Source organism: Pseudorca crassidens, chromosome 10 (assembly GCF_039906515.1).
Source record: "Pseudorca crassidens isolate mPseCra1 chromosome 10, mPseCra1.hap1, whole genome shotgun sequence".
NCBI lineage: Eukaryota > Metazoa > Chordata > Mammalia > Artiodactyla > Delphinidae > Pseudorca > Pseudorca crassidens.
In genome coordinates, this window is record NC_090305.1 from 10,884,855 (window position 1) to 10,903,246 (window position 18,392).

At 42.6% G+C, this 18,392-nt stretch overlaps 2 long non-coding RNA genes across 6 annotated transcripts in view; one reads left to right on the forward strand and one right to left on the reverse strand.

The window, feature by feature from the left end:
- LOC137231581 (uncharacterized) overlaps positions 1 to 18,392 on the forward strand; it is a 262,745-nt gene that overhangs the window by 178,695 nt on the left and 65,658 nt on the right. The window contains exon 4 of one of the 4 annotated variants that reach the window (XR_010946672.1): positions 4,570 to 8,313. The exons of the other annotated variants lie outside the window; for them this stretch is intronic. This is a non-coding gene — a long non-coding RNA (uncharacterized lncRNA). Of the gene's footprint in view, positions 1 to 4,569; positions 8,314 to 18,392 lie in introns of those variants that run through there. 4 annotated transcript variants of the gene reach the window in all.
- Positions 1 to 18,392, reverse strand: part of LOC137231580 (uncharacterized) — a 249,619-nt gene that overhangs the window by 49,476 nt on the left and 181,751 nt on the right. The window lies entirely within an intron of this gene.

Here is an 18,392-nt window from a genome sequence, read left to right on the forward strand (position 1 = left end):
TCTAGGCACCGTGTAAGGCAAAACCAGTAAGATCCATGCCCTTTGCTCCCACATTATCTTCTCTGTGAAAATTTCCTCAGAACTTTCTCACAAACATGACCATCTCTTCCTTTGCTTTCCCATAGCTCTTTGTTTGTTTCACTCATCTGGCTTTTATTTCATACTTTCTTGTTGGGAATTCCCTGAAACAGTATCCCACATCTTGATTGCAAACAGGATCTAGACTGGGCAAAACTCTCTCAACCTCCAATTTTGATTGTGTCACCAATCCGTATTTAATCTTCCATTCAAAAGTAAGGTTTAAAAACTATATGAGCCTTGTAATTGATCAGAAAACTGTGCCAATCTTTTCAATACAACACCATCTTATACCAATACAAATATACATTGGAGTTACGCAAAATTTCGATTAATATTTGGAGATGTTGCAAGATGACAGGGGAAGTGAAACAAAATTCCACTTCTAAGCATGTTAGTGCAAGGCAAATATTTGCTGCGTTCGCTTTTACCTAATTCAGTTCAATTAACATGTATGGACAAATCACAATATGCAAAATGCCGTTCTACTGTACCTGCATGTGTTTTCTTTTCCCCTCTAGCCTGTGTCACGCCTCTTCAGTGGGGGTGGGGGGGGGGGATACATGTAAATTGGCCTTGCTGCCTCCACCCGGTATTGTGGCCACAATCAATGACAACAATGCTCATCTCTGTGGATGTGTGTGGTTAAAGAGGATAGAAGTGGGAGCTGGGGAGAGTATTTTCTCATAATGCTTCGGTAGATGTGGAAACCTCTCTGAGCTATCTCTGTCCTGTCCTCCAGACTTCCTTCTCTGTGATATAAAGTGCTCACATAAGCAGTCAGAGCTGTGATGGAAATCCAAGGCTGACCTGATTTACTAAGTCCTCAAATGTTGACCTCTCCTGGGCAAATAAGTAGAGCAGGAGGGCATTTGGATAAGAAAAATAAAGAGGAGCCGTGAGCAAACCAGTAGATCTTTGGAATCAAACAATTTAACACAGAATGAATACTAAGCATTTCCTGAGGAAGGAAGGAAGTGTAATTCTGCTTATCCACTAACCTTAGGACCATATCAAATTTAGACTATCCTCGTCCCTTTCGCATTGTAGTGGAGACATATCACACTCACATTCAACTTACACACACTCAACCACATGTCTGCAGAAAACAACAGCCACAGCAACCATAGTTCTCACAAAACATGGCCCCAGATGCAGGCCAACTACTTCATCTGCTGCTCAAGAAACAGAGATGTGTTTTAATAATGGAAAAAAAAACACCTGGCTATATTGGCTCCATTGAAAGATGGTATATGATATATGCAAAGCATGCACACTGCTCTTCATGGGTGATTTAGGGGACCTTCTTTTGTGGAAAAACAGCTGATGTCTCAGTGCCCCTGGGGCTACCATAGGCAGCTGTGGAATTAAGCCAGTGGCTTCAGAAACTGCTCTTCTAGACCACTGGCTGATGAAAGCATGAGGAAGGCTAGGTCTCTATGGAAACCACCTTCCCCTCCCTTTCTATCCTGCACACTCCTCCCTCTTCCCTCTTTTCCATTTCTCCTATCAGAGAACTTTCCTCACTTCACAAGATGGATCAGTGGAGGTGATGCAGTGAAGGCTTCATTGACAGGGGAAGTTGGTATTGTGCACTTCTGGTGGGAGCTTTCACCCCAGATAAACTGTGTGGACCCCTCAGGGCTCATAAGTCCCAGGGTAATACAATAGCTACTTCCGGCTAAGCAACATCACAGCTTGGTGGTTTCCTAAACATGAGAGACCTTGGGTTGTCCTCACTGTAAATTCAAGCTTGGGACTATTTCTAGGCAGGACACTATTGGAGACTATTTTTATCTATGCCAAACAGTAGCCCTTCTTCTAGCTGAATGATTACCAGGTTTTAAGAGGATAGAAGTTATATTTATTTTTACTATTGTGCAGAATTATGGAGAAAATGTGTAATTAGAAGAAAAATCCAGATCTCCTGAAAGAAAATGGGCGGCGAGGACAAAGTGGGAACTCACGGTAACAGGGCAAGTTGTTAATCCATCAGGGGAGCATTGTGATTGCTCCAGAGAAACGAGGTCACCAGGAAAACCTTTGCTTAGAAACTAAATTAAGAATAAGGTCCCCATTGTTTGTCTTACAGTGGCCAGAGTTCATGAGTGTCTTGCTTTGTCCCCAGGGGCTCTGTTTCTCCACTCTAGGCCAGCTCTGATGAAGAGGAAGCCATATATCTTCTAAGAATATTTCTGTCTTGTGCTTAACTCAGTAACATTAACAGAGGGAAATGAGGTTATGTGAACTTCCCATGGATACTTGGATGGGAGTGACTCAGTTGATACAAAGGATTCCCTGTGAAACACATCCAAATAAATAGAGTCAAGTTGATTCTTGTGATTCCCTTAGGTTTCACCAGCTCAGGAAAGAGGAAAGAATATCCTAAGAGATAGTGACTCCATAACTATATGCAGATGGCCAAAACACATGGTAGGAGATGCTCCCACAAAAATAAAACAGTGTAAAGATCTTCCCCTGCAAATGGATTAGATGTGGAATATTTTAATGATAGAGTCATTTCTGATGCAAATAGCTTCCTCGTTGTTCCATTTTCCAAATAAAAGGTTATTCTTGTTGGTAGTCAGTGTGTGCTAGTTTCAAAACCTACCTTATTTTTAAAAATCTTGCAGAGCAGAAAACTGATAGTAATGAGGAAAATCAACTCTGAGGCAAAATAGTTTAGATTCACTCAGAATTTAGCAAATGTGAAAATTAGTACATTTAAAAAAGAAATCTAGCCATTTAATCCTACAAACAAACTTCTTACAATACCCCATACACACACACACACACACACACACACACACACTCTCTCTCTCTCTCTCTCTCTCTCTCTCTCTTACTAGATTTCTACTTTTCAGGAAGTGTTCATTATAGCCCATAGAAAATATTCAACCTTAACACAGGGAAAAGCAAGTCACTTCCCTCAGCAAGGGATTAGAATAGGATACACATTCCCATTTTTGGACCTAGGGAAGAATCAGTTTTGGTCTCCTCTCTGAAATAGGAGTGAAATTTGAGTATCTAAGGGGCAAGGTAGAGCCACAGGGGGCGCTAAATTGGAGAGAAAACAAGTATCTTTGACATTGCTAGGTAGGTTCTATCTGCCTTTGGAATCACCTGAGACACAGAATCCTTGACTACCCTTCTTCAGTTCTCATCCAACCGGTTACCATATTTTTTGTATTTATCTCTTTCCTTTAATTTTTTATTCATCCCTCAGAGTGATGAGCCAATGCCTTTAAAATAGTAGTTATTCAATAAATATTCCACAGACGAATGGATTTTTCTCATTCACTTCTAGGCTTCCGGTGCTTGTTCAGCTCTATCTCTCAACAGGTATCGGTGTGCAGGAAGTTTAGAAATACCACTACGGCAATTACTACAGGAATTACTTCTCCTGCTTCTTTAACAGCTGGGGCATTATATGCTAGAGTGCGTTACTCAAACCTGAAATTGCTTACCATAAAAAAATCTGACTTGGGATCAAATACAGATGGGAAGAAAGGAAGACTTTGATTTCTAGATTCACCTCAACATCACAGAAACCATATAGGCATCTTCCTCTTCTTTCACTCTTTCTTTCATTATCAGTGGCCAGTAAATGTGAAGATAACTAAGGCGCAAAAGGAAGGACAATTCTCAAAAAGGCAATTAGAAGTTTTAAACAGAGAAGCATAGCTCTGACACATCTTTCTCGAGAGCGTCTGCTCCCACCTTTCAGAATGCCACCAGCTTTTGTTTTCATCCATAACTTCTATCACCAGGTCCCGGGTTACTAACATAAATTATGGGTAAAGAATTGGTAACAGAAGTTCCATAGCTTCTCTGGATCTGGTAAAATGAAAGGGAACTGTCTTCCTTGATAGAAATGTTCCCACTAACACAAGTAAAGGAACAAAGAAAAAAATTGCCTTGATGCTCGTCCCCCTTGTACTTCCTACTTCCTCACCTTGAAAACAAACTACTGAGAATGTTCACAGAAGGAAGGTTCTGCTCAGCCTTTGGGAGAATGCAGTACCTAATCTATATTCTGCAATAACTTGAGTTGACAATATCAGCAGATATATTGCACTCAAACAAAATTGTTCCAGGATAGAATAGAAGTGATATCAAGAGATAAGGCTAGGGCACCACACAGTATTCATCTGAGTCCCCATACCTGAAAGTACCAGAGAGCAGAGGGTATTCCAAGCCTGGAAGAAACTAAACTCACTTGATCTATATGTGGTTTTCTACTAGACCAAAATGAGACAGTAGCAAATGTCCAATTACACACTGAATAAACTCCAGAGCATTTCAGAGAAGCTCAATGCTTCTTCTCAATGGTGATGTTGAGGCATCATTATATCAGCTTTGCAAAGTCAGATCCTTTGGATAAGTCAGATCCTGTGTGATATTTACATAACACACACGTGTTCAAAAGCAACTCTGGGGACTTGTCCACAATCTTCTCAAATGTTCCCAATTCTCTGTTTTGTCTCCTAGAACCCCTTCGTCCTGTTCAACACATGACAACCCACCAAAGAAGAATCTCATAGCCTTCTTAAGTCTTTCCCTTTTTTCTTGATGAAAGAGTCGTTGTCATTATTGAGTCTTCTCTTCTTCCACACAAGACGGTGCACAGTATTCGCTGTTCTGGACAAACCATTTTGTAAAGCACTTCACAAGTGTATTCGGATGATGGCTAATATGGGGGTTTTTGAACCATTGGTGAGAGATGAGTTAGGTCTGGTTATCCAGAGACTGCAAGGCTTGTGCCTTTGGCCTTTGCTGTGTGAAGCAGCTGTGCAGCCAGAATGCAGAATGAATCTTTTGGGACCATTGGACCCAGATGTGCTCATGAAACTCATCTAAAAAAATCCTTATAAGGTACAAAAGTGGAGGAAAGAAGCTTGACAGACCCAGCCAAGACCTTAACCCTCAGTGTTGATTGCAAAGACAGTTGCATTAACAGGGGGCAGATGCCTTCCGTTCTATTCTTAGTCTTTCAGGTCAAGCTAAGGTATAGTTCAGGGGTCAACAAGCCAGGGCCCCTTGAGCCAAATATGGCCCGTTGTCTGTTTTTATATGCCTGAGTTAAGAATGATTTTTACATTTTTAAATTGTTGGAGGAAAAAATCAAAAGAATCATATTTTGTAGCACATGAAAATGATATCAAATTCACATCTTAGTGTCCATAAGTAGTTCTATTGGAGCAAGATTATACCATATTGACAAAGGCTGCTTTTTCTCTACACAAACAGAGCCGAGTAGTTGCAAGAAACCATATGACCAGCAAAGAAAAAAAAAAATCCCTTACAAAAAAGTTTTCTGACCCCTGATAACGTTCATTCTTAAATTCAACCTCATTCCTTAAATAGATGTGTGAGGACTTGCTCAAATGCATGGATTCTGTTTTAGAGGATCGCTATGTCATCTACTGGGGAATGAGCCACTAGTTTTTATCAAATAGAAACTGACATGGGACAAGTGACTTGACCAACCTTGACTATTAGTCAGGGAAACACAAACTAAAACCACGAAAAGATACTGTTTCACACCTACCACTTTGTAAAGAAATTTTAAGTCTGATAACATACTGTGTTGTAAAGGGGCAGCGCAATACGTATGGGCACTGCTGGTGGAAATGAAAGCTGCCACAGCCGTGCTGGAGAGAGCAGCTTGGCGATTCCTAGGAAAATGGAAGATATATTCATCAGATGACCCATGATCCCACTCCCAGGTTTATCCTCTATTCTGAAGAAATTCTAGCACATTCACAAAAGGAAACACATAGAAGGATGTTCTGTGTAGCCTGGTTTATGTGGTTAATGGTTTTCCCCATCCCTTCCAGGCACATGGTAGGCTGTGCTTTCAGCTCCCTTGTGGCTGGGTAGAGCCCTATGTCTGGTTTTGGACATTGGGTTGTGAGCAGAAGCGACACACGTCATGGCTGGAGTGTATATAAGGCCAATGTGAGATGCTTCCAAGTTATAACAATCCATAGAATCAAAGAAGAAATTATAGTGGAAAATAGATAATACTTCAAGTTAAATAATAGTACTCCATATCAGAACGTATCATTATACTCTCAAATACTACATATCAAACCTATAGCCATGCTTAAAATGTAATTTATAGCTTCAAGAGCATATTAGGAAAGAAGAAAAATCTGAAAAAAATCAATAAACTTTGAATCTTAGTTTGGACTCCACTCCTCAGAAGCAGATCGCAAGCCAGTGATTCAAGGGCACACAGTTTACTGGGAATAAATTAGTTTGCCAGGGCTGCCGTAAAAGTACCCCAGACTAGACGCGTTAAACAAGAGAAACTGATTTCTTAGCAGTCCTGTAAAATGGAAGTCTGAGATCAAGCTGTTGGTGGAATTGATTTCTTCTGAGGCCTCTCTCCTTGGCTTGTAGATGGCCACCTTCTTCCTGTGTCCTCACATGGCCATCTCTCTGTGGCTGTCTGTGCCCTGACCTCCTCTTCTTCCAAGGACAGCAGTCAGATTGAATTAAGGCCCATCCCAATGACCTCACTTTAAATTGATCACTCATTTAAAGGTCCTGTCTCCAAATACAGTCACATTCTGAGGTACTGGGCGTTAAGATTCCAACATATGAATTTTGAGGGGAACACAATTCAGCCATAACAGGGAGGGCTGGGAAGGTAGAAACACAAATAGAAAGTGAGACAGAGAAGGGAAGGCAGCCAATAAAGGGTATATTATTAAGGCAGCCATCACAACAGGTGACGGGAGCTTGATTACCAAGGAATACTCTATAAAACTGTGTGAAATACGCATCAGAATTATCCTGGCCAAAGGACAAGAAGATTGGTATATTTACACCCTGACGGCCTGCGGCCTTTGGTTAAAGGTTTCTCCCACGGATGTTAGTTCCCAGGCACTTCTAGTCCACTATTCCACAAAGAGGGTTCGGGCAGCTCAGTGGCAGCCCTCTGACAAAGAATCAGATGTTGGCCCTTGGAACTCAGGCTGGTGTGCATGAGAACGGCAAGGGGGCATATGGGCAGAGCCCCAACAGTGTCTGCTTAGTAGCCCTCTCCAGAAGTTACAAAAAGAGGAGTTAATGAACCCAAAGAGAATGCAGTAAGTAAAACAAATTCAAATGTATAAATAGATAAATCTACAAAACTATGGATTGGCTCATTAAAATACTAATAAAATTTTAAAATTACTGTTAAGACTTCCAAAATAAACAATGTGAGGAATTTTAAAACAGGACATCGTTACAGTTCCCACAGACATGAGCTCATTAAGAGAAGAAACAGAAAAAAAAGAGAGAGCAAGTAGCAATTCCACACCTACGTATATACTCAAAAGAATTGGAAACAGGTACTCAAACCTAATACATGTACATGCATGTTCATAGCAGCAATATTCACAAAAGCCAAAAGGTAGAAACAACCCAAATTTCCATCAACGGTTGAATGGACAAGTTGTGGTATAGCCCCACAACAGAATATTATTCAACCATAAAAATGAATGAAGTACTGATGTATGCTACAACATGGATGAACCTTGAAAACATTATGCTAAGGGAAAGAAGCCAGACACAAGAGACCAAATACTGTGTGATTTCATTTATATGAAATATTCAGAAGAGGTAAATCCGTGGAGACAGAAAGTAAATTGTTGCTTGCAAGGGCCCAGGGGGAGATGGGAATGGTGAGTGACTGCTTAATGGGTTGAAGGTTTCCTTTTGGGGTGATAAAAGTATTTTGGAACTTGATAGAAATGTGGCTGTACAACCTGTGAAAGTACAAAACAACACTGAATTGATCACTCTGAAATGGTTAAATTAATATGTGAATTTTACTTCAATAAAAAAATTAAGTGAGGGGTAAGGGGAACAGGGATGAATTGGAATATTGGGACTGACACATACACACTACTATATATAAAACAGATAACTAATAAGGACCTACTGTATAGCACAGGGAACTCTACTCAATACTCTGTAATGACCTATATGGGAAAAGGATCTAAAAAAGAGTGGAGACATGTATAACAGATTCACTTTGCTGTACACCTGAAACTAACACAACATTGTAAATCAACTATACCCCAATAAAATTTTTTTTTTTAGTTTTTAAAAATTAAGAGAGAGTATGAAAAAAGGAGCAGAACGATCTGATTTGAGTGTGGAGCACAGACCACATGCCAGATCTACAGTTGCCACACCCTGACAGTTTTTCATACTTCGATGATCTCAGCAAGTGTTCCCAGTTGTCCTGTAAGGTGAGGATTACTAATAATATTCATTTTTACAGGGGAGAAGGGAGTTCATGGGAAAGACATGATCCTTTCCCTGGCTTCGTGTCACTTTGTATTTTGCAGAGTTGATCCAGAGTGTCTCTCTTGAGAAGCAGAACCCACAAACATAGATGAGCTTACTTTAAGGCTTGGAGATGTCTCAGCTAAAGGAAGTGGGCCAGGGCAGAGTGAAGTGCTCTGACATTTCAAATATAGCCCGTGCTTGGTCACTTAGGAAGACAGATTTGTTGCTAGCAACAAGTACTTAGAATGTGTGTCATTTGGCATGTCTTGAGCTGTGAAGTAGATGCAATGCAGGCAAAAAATTGATGATGTTACAGGGAGGGGCTGTGTGGGGTGCTAACTGCCATCTGCAGTGCCTGGGGGAGGGGTGGAGAGGAGAGAAGAATCTCTTTCTTTTTAATAGATTTTCAAGGTGGGAAAATCATATTGCAATCCCTGAGCATTTGGGAACAACTGTACTTAAGGTAGAAAGTACACCTAACATGAAGCTGGGAAAACTGGACCCTCTCTACAAACTCACTTTGCAGATTCCTCGGTGTCAGAAGAAAAGGTCAGAGCATTTCAATTGCCAGTGGTCCCCTTACTCCCTCCAGCCACTTATGTGGAGCCCCAAAGAGACAGCAAAAAGCAGAATAGCAAGTACCGATGGCTGTGGGATTTGTAATCACCACATAGGATGACTTCTATGATCTCTGGAAAAGCATGCAAAAGATGTTAGATGAGATGGTAGCAGAGAAGTGATTGAAGCCTAAACCACAACGCTATAGGCATGTGCTGAAGCTAATTCTTTGGCTCCGTTTAGAATTTATATTAGAAGGTACATTAGCAAAATCTCTGAGAACAGTATGTTATTCCCTACAATTATACCTGGAGAAGTAGGTTAATATTTAATCTTTATTTTAATTTTAAGAAGGAGAAAATTTTATATTACAAATGTTAAAGTGCAAATTAGCATACAATCATAGGTCCAAAAGCTGAAAAGAATTTTGACTAAGTCCTAGAAGAAATCAAACTATTGAAAAAGAAGGGAGGGGCTTCCCTGGTGGCGCAGTAGTTGAGAGTCCGCCTGCCGATGAAGGGGACATGGGTTCGTGCCCCAGTCTGGGAAGATCCCACATGCCGCGGAGCGGCTGGGCCCGTGAGCCATGGCCACTGAGCCTGCGCGTCTGGAGCCTGTGCTCCGCAACGGGAGAGGCCACAACAGTGAGAAGCCCGCGTACCGCCAAAAAAAGAAAAAATGGGCAGAAGACCTAAATAGACATTTCTCCAAAGAACACATACAGATGGCCAAGAGGCCCATGAAAAGCTGCTCAACTAATTATTAGAGAAATGCAAATCAAAACTACAGTGAGGTATCACCTCACATTGGTTAGAATGGACATCATCAGAAAATCTACAAACAACAAATGCTGGAGAGGGTATGGAGAAAAGGGAACCTTCTTGCACTGTTGGTGGGAATGTAAATTGATACAGCCACTATGGAGAACAGTATGGAGGTTCCTTAAAAAACTAAAAATAGAACTACCATATCACCCAGCAACCCCACTACTGGGCATAGACCCAGAGAAAACCATAATTCAAAAAGACACATGCACCCCAATGTTCACTGCAGCACTTTGCCAGGTCATGGAATAGCCAGGTCATGGAAGCAGCCTAAATGGTCATTGACAGATGAATGGATAAAGAAGATGTGGTACATATATACAACGGAATATTACTCCGCGATAAAAGGGAACAAAATTGGGTCATTTGCAGAGACGTGGGTGGACCTAGAGACTGTCCTATAGAGTGAAGTAAGTCAGAAAGAGAAAAACAAATATTGCATATTAATGCATATATGTGGACTCTAGAAAAATGGTACAGAAGAAGCGGTTTGCAAGGCAGAAACAGAGACACAGATGTAGAGAACAAACATATGGACACCAAGGGGGGTAAGCGGGGAGGGGCAGCAGGGGTGGTGGGATGAACTGGGAGATTGGGATTGGCATACATACACTAATATGTATAAAATAAATAGCTAATAAGAACCTGCTGTATAAAGAAAACAGACTTACCCTTCATTTCTTAAACCCTAAAACCCTGTGTTCATCTGGTCATCAAATTGACCAGTGCTTGACCCGTTGATTTAAACTCTGAATTCAAGTCCTTCCTGCCACTTTCCTGCCTTAATTCAATCCTGGGTTATTTCTTTTCTTTTTCGTAAGTATGTTTTTTTATTGTGGTAAAATACACATAACATAAAATTTACCATTTTACCTATCTTCAAGTGTACATCTCAGTGGCATTAAGTGTATTAACAATGTTGTATACAACCATCACCACTACTGAGAGTGGAACAGAACTTTAAGGATGATTTTTCTGAATTGGTTCTGGGAGTTGACTCTCTAATCTGATTAGATTTAATAATGCTAATGATTCTATTTTCAATAATAAAGGCACAAGTAAGTTACACGAAGAAGTTCTCAAAATGCCTATGGTTGCCACTTCTGCTCCACTGCCTTCTCTCTCCTACAAGAAGAGGCTAGGGTCTGGTTTATAGATGGTTCTGCACGGTATACAGGCGCCACCCCAAAGTGGACAGCTGCAGAACTATAGCCCTTCTTTCTGGAACATCCCTGAAGGACAGCGTGAAGGGAAATCCTCTTAGTGGGCAGAAATTTGAGCAGTGTTTACTTTTCTTAGAAGGAGAAAAGTCCAGATGTGTGAGTATATGATTATATACTGATTCATGGGCTGTTGCCAGTTGTTTAACTGGATGGTCAGGGACTTGGAAGGAATATCATGGGAAAATTAGTGATGAGATTCCAGGAAGAGCTGTGTGGATACGTGTCTCTGAATAGGCAAAAAAACGCAAAGGTATTTGTGTCCCATGTAAATGCTCACCTAAGGGTGACCTCAGCAGAGGAGGATTTTAACAATAGGATATCCTGTTTTATAGACTCCAGTTGGCCTTTTTCTCCAGTTACCACTGTCATCACCACAGTGGGCTCATGAAGAAAGTGGTCATGGTGGTAGGGATAGAGGTCATGCCTGGGCTCAACAGCAAGGACCTGCATTCACTAAGGCTTACCTGGCTACCGCCATTGCTGAGCATCCAATCTGCCTAAGGCAGAGATCAACATGGGATCTTCCATATAGCACCACTACCTGTGATCAGCCAGCTACCTGGTGGCAGGTACATTGACTTCATTGGATCACTTTCATCATGAAAGGGGCAGCATTTTGTTCTTAACACAGTAGAAATTCAGGATACAGACTTGCCTTCCCTACATGCAACATTTCTGCCAAAACTACCATATGTGGACTTACAAAACGCCTTATCCACTGTTGTGGTATTCCACACGGCAGTGGTTCTAATCAGGAAAATCACTGCGCAGTCAATGAAGTGCACAGTGGGCTCGTGCCCATGGAATTCATTGGTCTGACCATGTTCTCCACTACCCTGAAGCAGCTGGCTTGATAGAGTGGTGTCATGGCCTTTGAAAACTCAGTTACAGCACCATATAAGTGGCAGTACCTTGCAGGGCTGGGACAAGGTTCTCCAGAAGGCCGTGTGTGCTCTGAATCAGTGTCTAATATTTGATACTGTTTCTCTCACAGCCAGGACTCATGGGTAGAGGAATCAAGGAGTGGGATTGGAAGTGCCACCACTCACCATTACCCCTAGTGCCCAACTAGCAAAATTTTTGCATCTTGTTTCCTTAACTGTACACCCTGTTGGCCTAGAGGTCTTAGTTCCAAAGGGAGGAATGCTTCTACCAGGAGATACACAAGGATTCTGTTGAACTGAAAGTGAAGACTGTTGCCTGGCCCCTCTGGACTCTTCACGCCTCTGAATCAACAGGCAAAGAAAGGAGTCTTTTAGTATTACCAGGCCCTTGGATTCGGGTCAATGAAAAACTACAACAACCCAACCCAAGAAGGATTACTCATGGCCCAGATTCTGGAATGATGGTTTGGGTCACTCTACCAGGTAAAGAACCACAACAAGCTGAGGTACTTACTGAAGGCCAAGGAAATACAGAATGGGTAGTGGAAGAAGGTAGTTATAAATACCAGCTACGACCACATGACCAGTTACATAAACTAGGGGTAACAGACCCAAGAGACTGAAACCTGGATCCCGAAGGACGGTTTTGAGCGGCTGAATCAACCAGCTCTGCTGTCTGCCCTACCTCCGGACTTCTTATTAAGTGAAAGAAATAACCTTATTGCTTAGGTCAAGGTTTACTTATACTTTAAGCCAAAATTATCCCAACTGATACAGTCTGGGGGAGTTAGCAATACTGTTTTCTGTTATGAGGGCCCCAAAGTCCGGGCCATGGGCTGATTTCCGAAGTAGGAGTGAAAGACATCCTTACACTATCACAACCCCACGAATACCTCTCTTCCCTTCCAGACTCCTGAAATTCCTTTACTAGGTGACAGAAATTATTTTTCCATAATTGACTATCAACCAGCTGACAAAGGAAAATAGTAGTAGAAAAAAATGCCTGGGAAAATGGTCAGTCTAAACACGAATAAAGCATGCAGATTTAAACAAGACACACTTTACACTCTCAAACTGATTTTAAAAGATCCTCACATTCAAATTGCTGGCCAGGTTGTGCTAACGTTTTTGAAAACAAGAAAAATGTATCAACTTCTCTGCTAAGTATCAGTCTGCTTGGGTTGCTGTAAAAAAATGCCATCGACTGCATGGCTTGAACAACAGACATTTATCTCTCACAGTTCTGGAGGCTGGAAAATCCAAAATAAAGGTGCTGACAGATTTGGTTCCTGGTGAAAGCTCTCTTCCTGGCTTATAGATGGCCGTCTTCTTGCTGTGTCCTCACATGGCCTTTGCTGGATACATGGACATGGACGGAGTGAGCTCTATCTTCCTCTCCTTATAGCGGCATGAATCCCACCGTAAGGGTCCCACCCTCATGACCTCATCTAAACCTAATTACTTCTCAAAGGCCCCACCTCCAATTAGCATCATGTTGGGGATGAGGGCTTCAAAATATGAATTTTGGGGGGACACAAATATTCAGGTCATAACAATAAGCAATGTTAAGTCCTTATTAAAAACCATAAAAAGGCTCACACTTTGGTCAATGCCCTCCAGCCAATGACCACAAGGAACACACAGCACACCTGTATTTGACCAAGTTGGGTTTAATGCTTGTGGGGAACCATGGGGAAGCTCGGTGAGAGTCTCAGACAGGACTTATGCTAGGATTTTGGCTAATGTTAGATGTTTTGGGGGTGGATTTAAGGAAGTGGAGGTTTTCTCTGGATTGTTTGCTGTCAGGAAGTAAAGGTAATTCTATGAATAAATCTCATCTAGAAAGAGGAAAGAATAGGGTGAGGCTAAAGCTGAAACTGGTAAAGCAGCAGAAATCACTCATATTATCCAGGATAGGAGGATGTTGGGTTATTTTTGTGGCTTGGACAATGTTCATGACTTTTCTGAGCTCAGACATGATTATGGAGTGGCCTGGTCTAACGTCCGTGTTCTGTGAAATTATTTGTGTTCCAACAGGAGAACTATAAGTTCCAGGCCAGCTCCTAGATGCCAAAGGCTGCTTTTCTCTTTACCTTTCAACTCAAACACAGTGTGTAGAAGTCAGCTGGGCCTGCCTTAACAAAATGCCCCAGACTGGGTAACTGAACATATTTTTCTCACAGTTTTGGATGTTAGAAGTCCAAGATCAAGGTGCTGACAGGGTTGGTTTCCGCTGAGGCCTCTCTCCTTGGTTTGCAGATGGCCAGCTTCTTGCTGTGTCCTCCAATGGCCTTTCTTTTGTGCATGAAGAGAGAGAAGGATCTCAGGCACCCCTTCCTCTTCTTACAAGGACCCCAGTATTGTCGGATTAAGACCCCACCTTTATGAATTCGTTTAACCTTAATTACCTCCTTAAAGGCCCAATCTCCGATACAGTCATTGGGGGTTAGGGCTTCAACATATGAATTTGGGGGGATGTAATTCAGTCCATAACACTGTGCATCAGGGCCCAAGATTTCTAGAGAGATCTTTCACAGAAGGTAAAAGTACTGTACATGTTGATCTACATTAATAGTAGAACTTAGAAATAACCAAGTATCAAAAGCAACGTAGAAAAGGCAGGTGATAGCTCAGAGGACAAATGGGCCCAGGGCTGGCTCAGATAGTATTAGGGTAGTGGGTTAATTGGTAACTGTTTTAATTATTAATTTTTTCATGTTTCCGTGATATTGCTTTTGCAGCAATTAAGATACAAATACCTATGGGAAAGTTGATAAATACATTTAAGCTTTTTTGCCCCATGGGGTAAGTGAAAGCTAGCAAGTGCCCTGTCAGCATGTTTTCGTGTGTTTATGGGTGGGACAAACCAAAGAGGGGACCCACGTGGCACTGAGGTGGAGAGGAGACCCATGTAAGCAGCGGGCTTCGTGGAAGACCAGAAAGGGCAGCCAGGGAAAACCCGGGAAATCTCCCCCCTTCTGATGTGCCTGTTGTCGGTCCTCCTGTATCATCAGCCTGTGATGACCCAAATCACTTCCAGGCTCTGCCTTCAGAACTGAGCCAAGCTCCCGTGTGTCAGCTGCAACCCCCAACCCCAGCTGAACTCTCACTCGGGTCAAGAAATGTTCCCTTAGGTAGGAGATGCTGAATGAGACTCCTTCCGCTCTGTTTTTGTTGTTGTTCTCATAACTGTTCTTTCAGGGTTTTTTTTACCCGAAAGAACTGCCCCCAATATAAAGACTAGGTGGGGTGGAGACCTTTATTTAAGTTGTAGATCTTGTAAAACGGCTCCAGATCCCTAAGCGTGTGGACGGTACTGAGTCTGGGGACAAATCATTACTGAAGAGAACATACTGTAACCTTCATTCTCAAAGTGAGGCCAGTGCTACCATCTGGGCCAAATCTATTTTTAGGATAAAGGCTGCAATCTCTGGTAACAACAGAGCCCCACTAAACAGCACGCTGTGCCCCGCCAGGAGGCATGGCCTCGGAACGCCAGACCACGCATACCTCCCCACTAATGCGGCGCACCCCACCCGCTCTCTCACACAGGGGCCCCTGGAGGTTCAAAGAGTTTATTTTGAAGTGAAACGGCCACTGGAAAAAGCTTTTATTTTCATATGGGACAAGCCTCATAAAGCGTTTATTTCTCTTCATTAGCGTTCACAACGGCAGCCCAGAAGGCCTTCTCCTACCAATTTGTCGTTGATCTTATAAAACACATCTCTCTTCTTGATCTGATTCCCCCCCCCCCCGTGCATTTGTTCTGCTTAAACCTTTCAGCACATTTGTTAACTTGAGTGACAGTGAAAAAAATCGCCACCCCACAAATGTGGAGTCATGCAACCCATGGGATGTGCATAGTTCATTTAATCGGGACAGCTTGGTTCCTTCCCAGATGTTCCCTTTCAGCAGATACCATTGTGTTTTAAAACTTTGGATAACTATAGCTCTGTAAACCTAGAGGACAAGATTGGTTGGCTCCAGCCAGCTCCTTGCTCCTTATGTAATAGCTTCATTGTTTAGTAATCGCCCTATTCACAGAGCAAAGGGATCCGTGTCAGCCAAGACATCTATTCAAAGCACTTCCCCTGTGCTGGGTAAACAGGAGTAGAAGCAGTCCCACCCAGAGAACCAGAACACTCACAGGGGACATGCTACAGGTTTGACCAGGGCTGCTTTTCCCTTCTCACATGGAACCCTCCTTCAGAAATGGCTTCACCTTTTCTTCAGTAACAAATCAGCCTGCAGACAGAGTCTTTCCCTTTGCTGGTGAAGTCCCTGCTAAATGCAGGGAGCCCCGAATGGGTGGGGCAGGCCAGTGTGGGTGGTGGGCGAAATGCTGGGCCACTGAGAAACGAGATGAAGGGTGTGGGATGAGACACAGAGCACTGGGGGATGGTCCACACCTGTTGTCCCTGTCAGGGAAGAAGAAATTTTCCTCTGTCCTTCTAGGTTATCCTTCTGGTCTAAGAATTAAATTGACATGAGACAGATTAACAGGAGAAAAATCAAACAAAAACTTGATAACAGGTACACACAGGAGAGACCCAGGAGAACTGAGTTACTCACCAAAATGGCCAAAGCCCTCACCTTAAATACCATCTTCAGCTAAAGACAAAAAGGGATGTTGGAGGTAGTGGTTTGGGACGTCAAAGGGGAGGAAGGCAATTGACATGGAGGTGGATGAGCAAATGTTTGGTAAATAACTGTGTGCTGGACCTGCAGAGACAATGGGACATGGAGTGGACTCTGATCTTTAGCCCCTTCCTAGAGTTCCTCCCACCAGACCTAGCCTGTATCCTTTGAGGATATCTACGGTGATGGCTCTATTCTGGGTATGTGCCCTCTGTCTAAATTCTTTTAGGTAGTTAAGGGCAAAGGTCAAACAAGGTCAAAGTTTCTTTCTGAGTCTTTTGGGCCTTGATTATTTTCAGCTTGAAATAATCTGCAGGACAAAGAGACATTTTGGGGTGCCGAGTTTTACTCCCCTACATTCCCAAGGACGAGAGAAAGGAGAGAGAAACTTCCCTAAGCCATTTCCTGGAAGAATCCAGAATGACCTCTGGGAGCTCTATGGGGGCGTGAGAGGGAGCTGTGCAATGTAGGAAGAGGTAGAGAGTGCTTAGATTTTTGTGGAGGATCTTCACCAGGGAGTCTATGCCCATGTTTCCCAGCCTGTAGGATCCCAGCGAATGTTGGAGCCCAGTTTCCTCTGGCCAAGAGCCTGGAGCTGCCCCAGGCTCTTGGCAGCTAGATAAAAGGCCCTCAGCAAAGCACCCCAACACACAAGCTGCCCTTCTGCCTCCCCAGCTCTCTCCCTGTCCTGATCCTGCAGCTCCAGGAGAGCAAATGGTGGAGAATGAGAGAAGAAACAGAAGGAGAGTTAAAGCATAACAATAAATAGGGATATAGAACACCCACTGAAGCTGATTCAAGTATGGACCCGGAAGGTGCAGAAATGCTGTGACCCATCCTTGAGAATCAGTGTGCTCAAGACTGATTATTAGAAACGTGTCTTTCTTTTTCTCTTTTCTTTTCTCTTCTTTCTTTTTCTCTACATACATATATATATTCTTTTTATAATATATGTATATATTTTGTATGAATCTATGCATGTGTGTGTGTGTGTGTGTGTGTGTGTGTGTATATATATATATATATATATATACATATCATCATGGTTTTGGCATAAAAATTATTTTAGAGTGAAAATATTTGAAATCTTACCTGAACTTCCCTTATCTGACTAAAGCAGAGCCTTCCGAAAAATACAGCTGCCACCAACCCCCCTCCAAGGGGATTCCCTGCAAATTCCAGGAAGGAGACAGACTGCCCATTCCCATCAGCATCAAGAAAAACCCAACAGAACCTGGTATACCTTCCCACTGAAGCCCCCCACCCGTTTTGTTAAGTTGATACAGAAACCTTTACCTCTGAGTATTCAGCAAGTACTCATTACTGAGAATTCCCACAGGCACATGTAAATAAACCTTGTCTTTTCTCCTATTCATCTGTCTACTATTAGTTAATTTGCAGGCCCTGACCATTCAGCCTAAGTGGGTGGAAGAAGAGCTTTCTCCCAAGAGTTTATATGTGCAAATACACACACACACACACACACACACACACACACACACACACACACATTCTGCTAACTGACTGAACCTGCAGGCCCTTTCAGATCTGAAAATATTCCGACTCCCTGTCCCACAATGCCCCATTGTCACTCCCACCCTGACACACATATTGCACACATGCCACTAGAAGTGGGTCTCCTCCCATCGGGCTCTGCTTCTGTTGGGCGCATCAGCTGTGTCCTGCCTGGTCTGCTGGGCTCTCAAATCTCCAACCACAGCTGAGGCCCTTGGCCTTCAGGACACCAGAGTCGTCACTGGGCCTTCTGTTGTTGACAAGAACTGCAGCCTGGTGTGGAGGGGGTGTCCTCAATTCCCCGTGTGATTTTCTATCAGAGATCTCACTTTTAAGCACACTGTTTCTATTGTTTTGTTTTGTTTTCTTCCCTTTAAAAT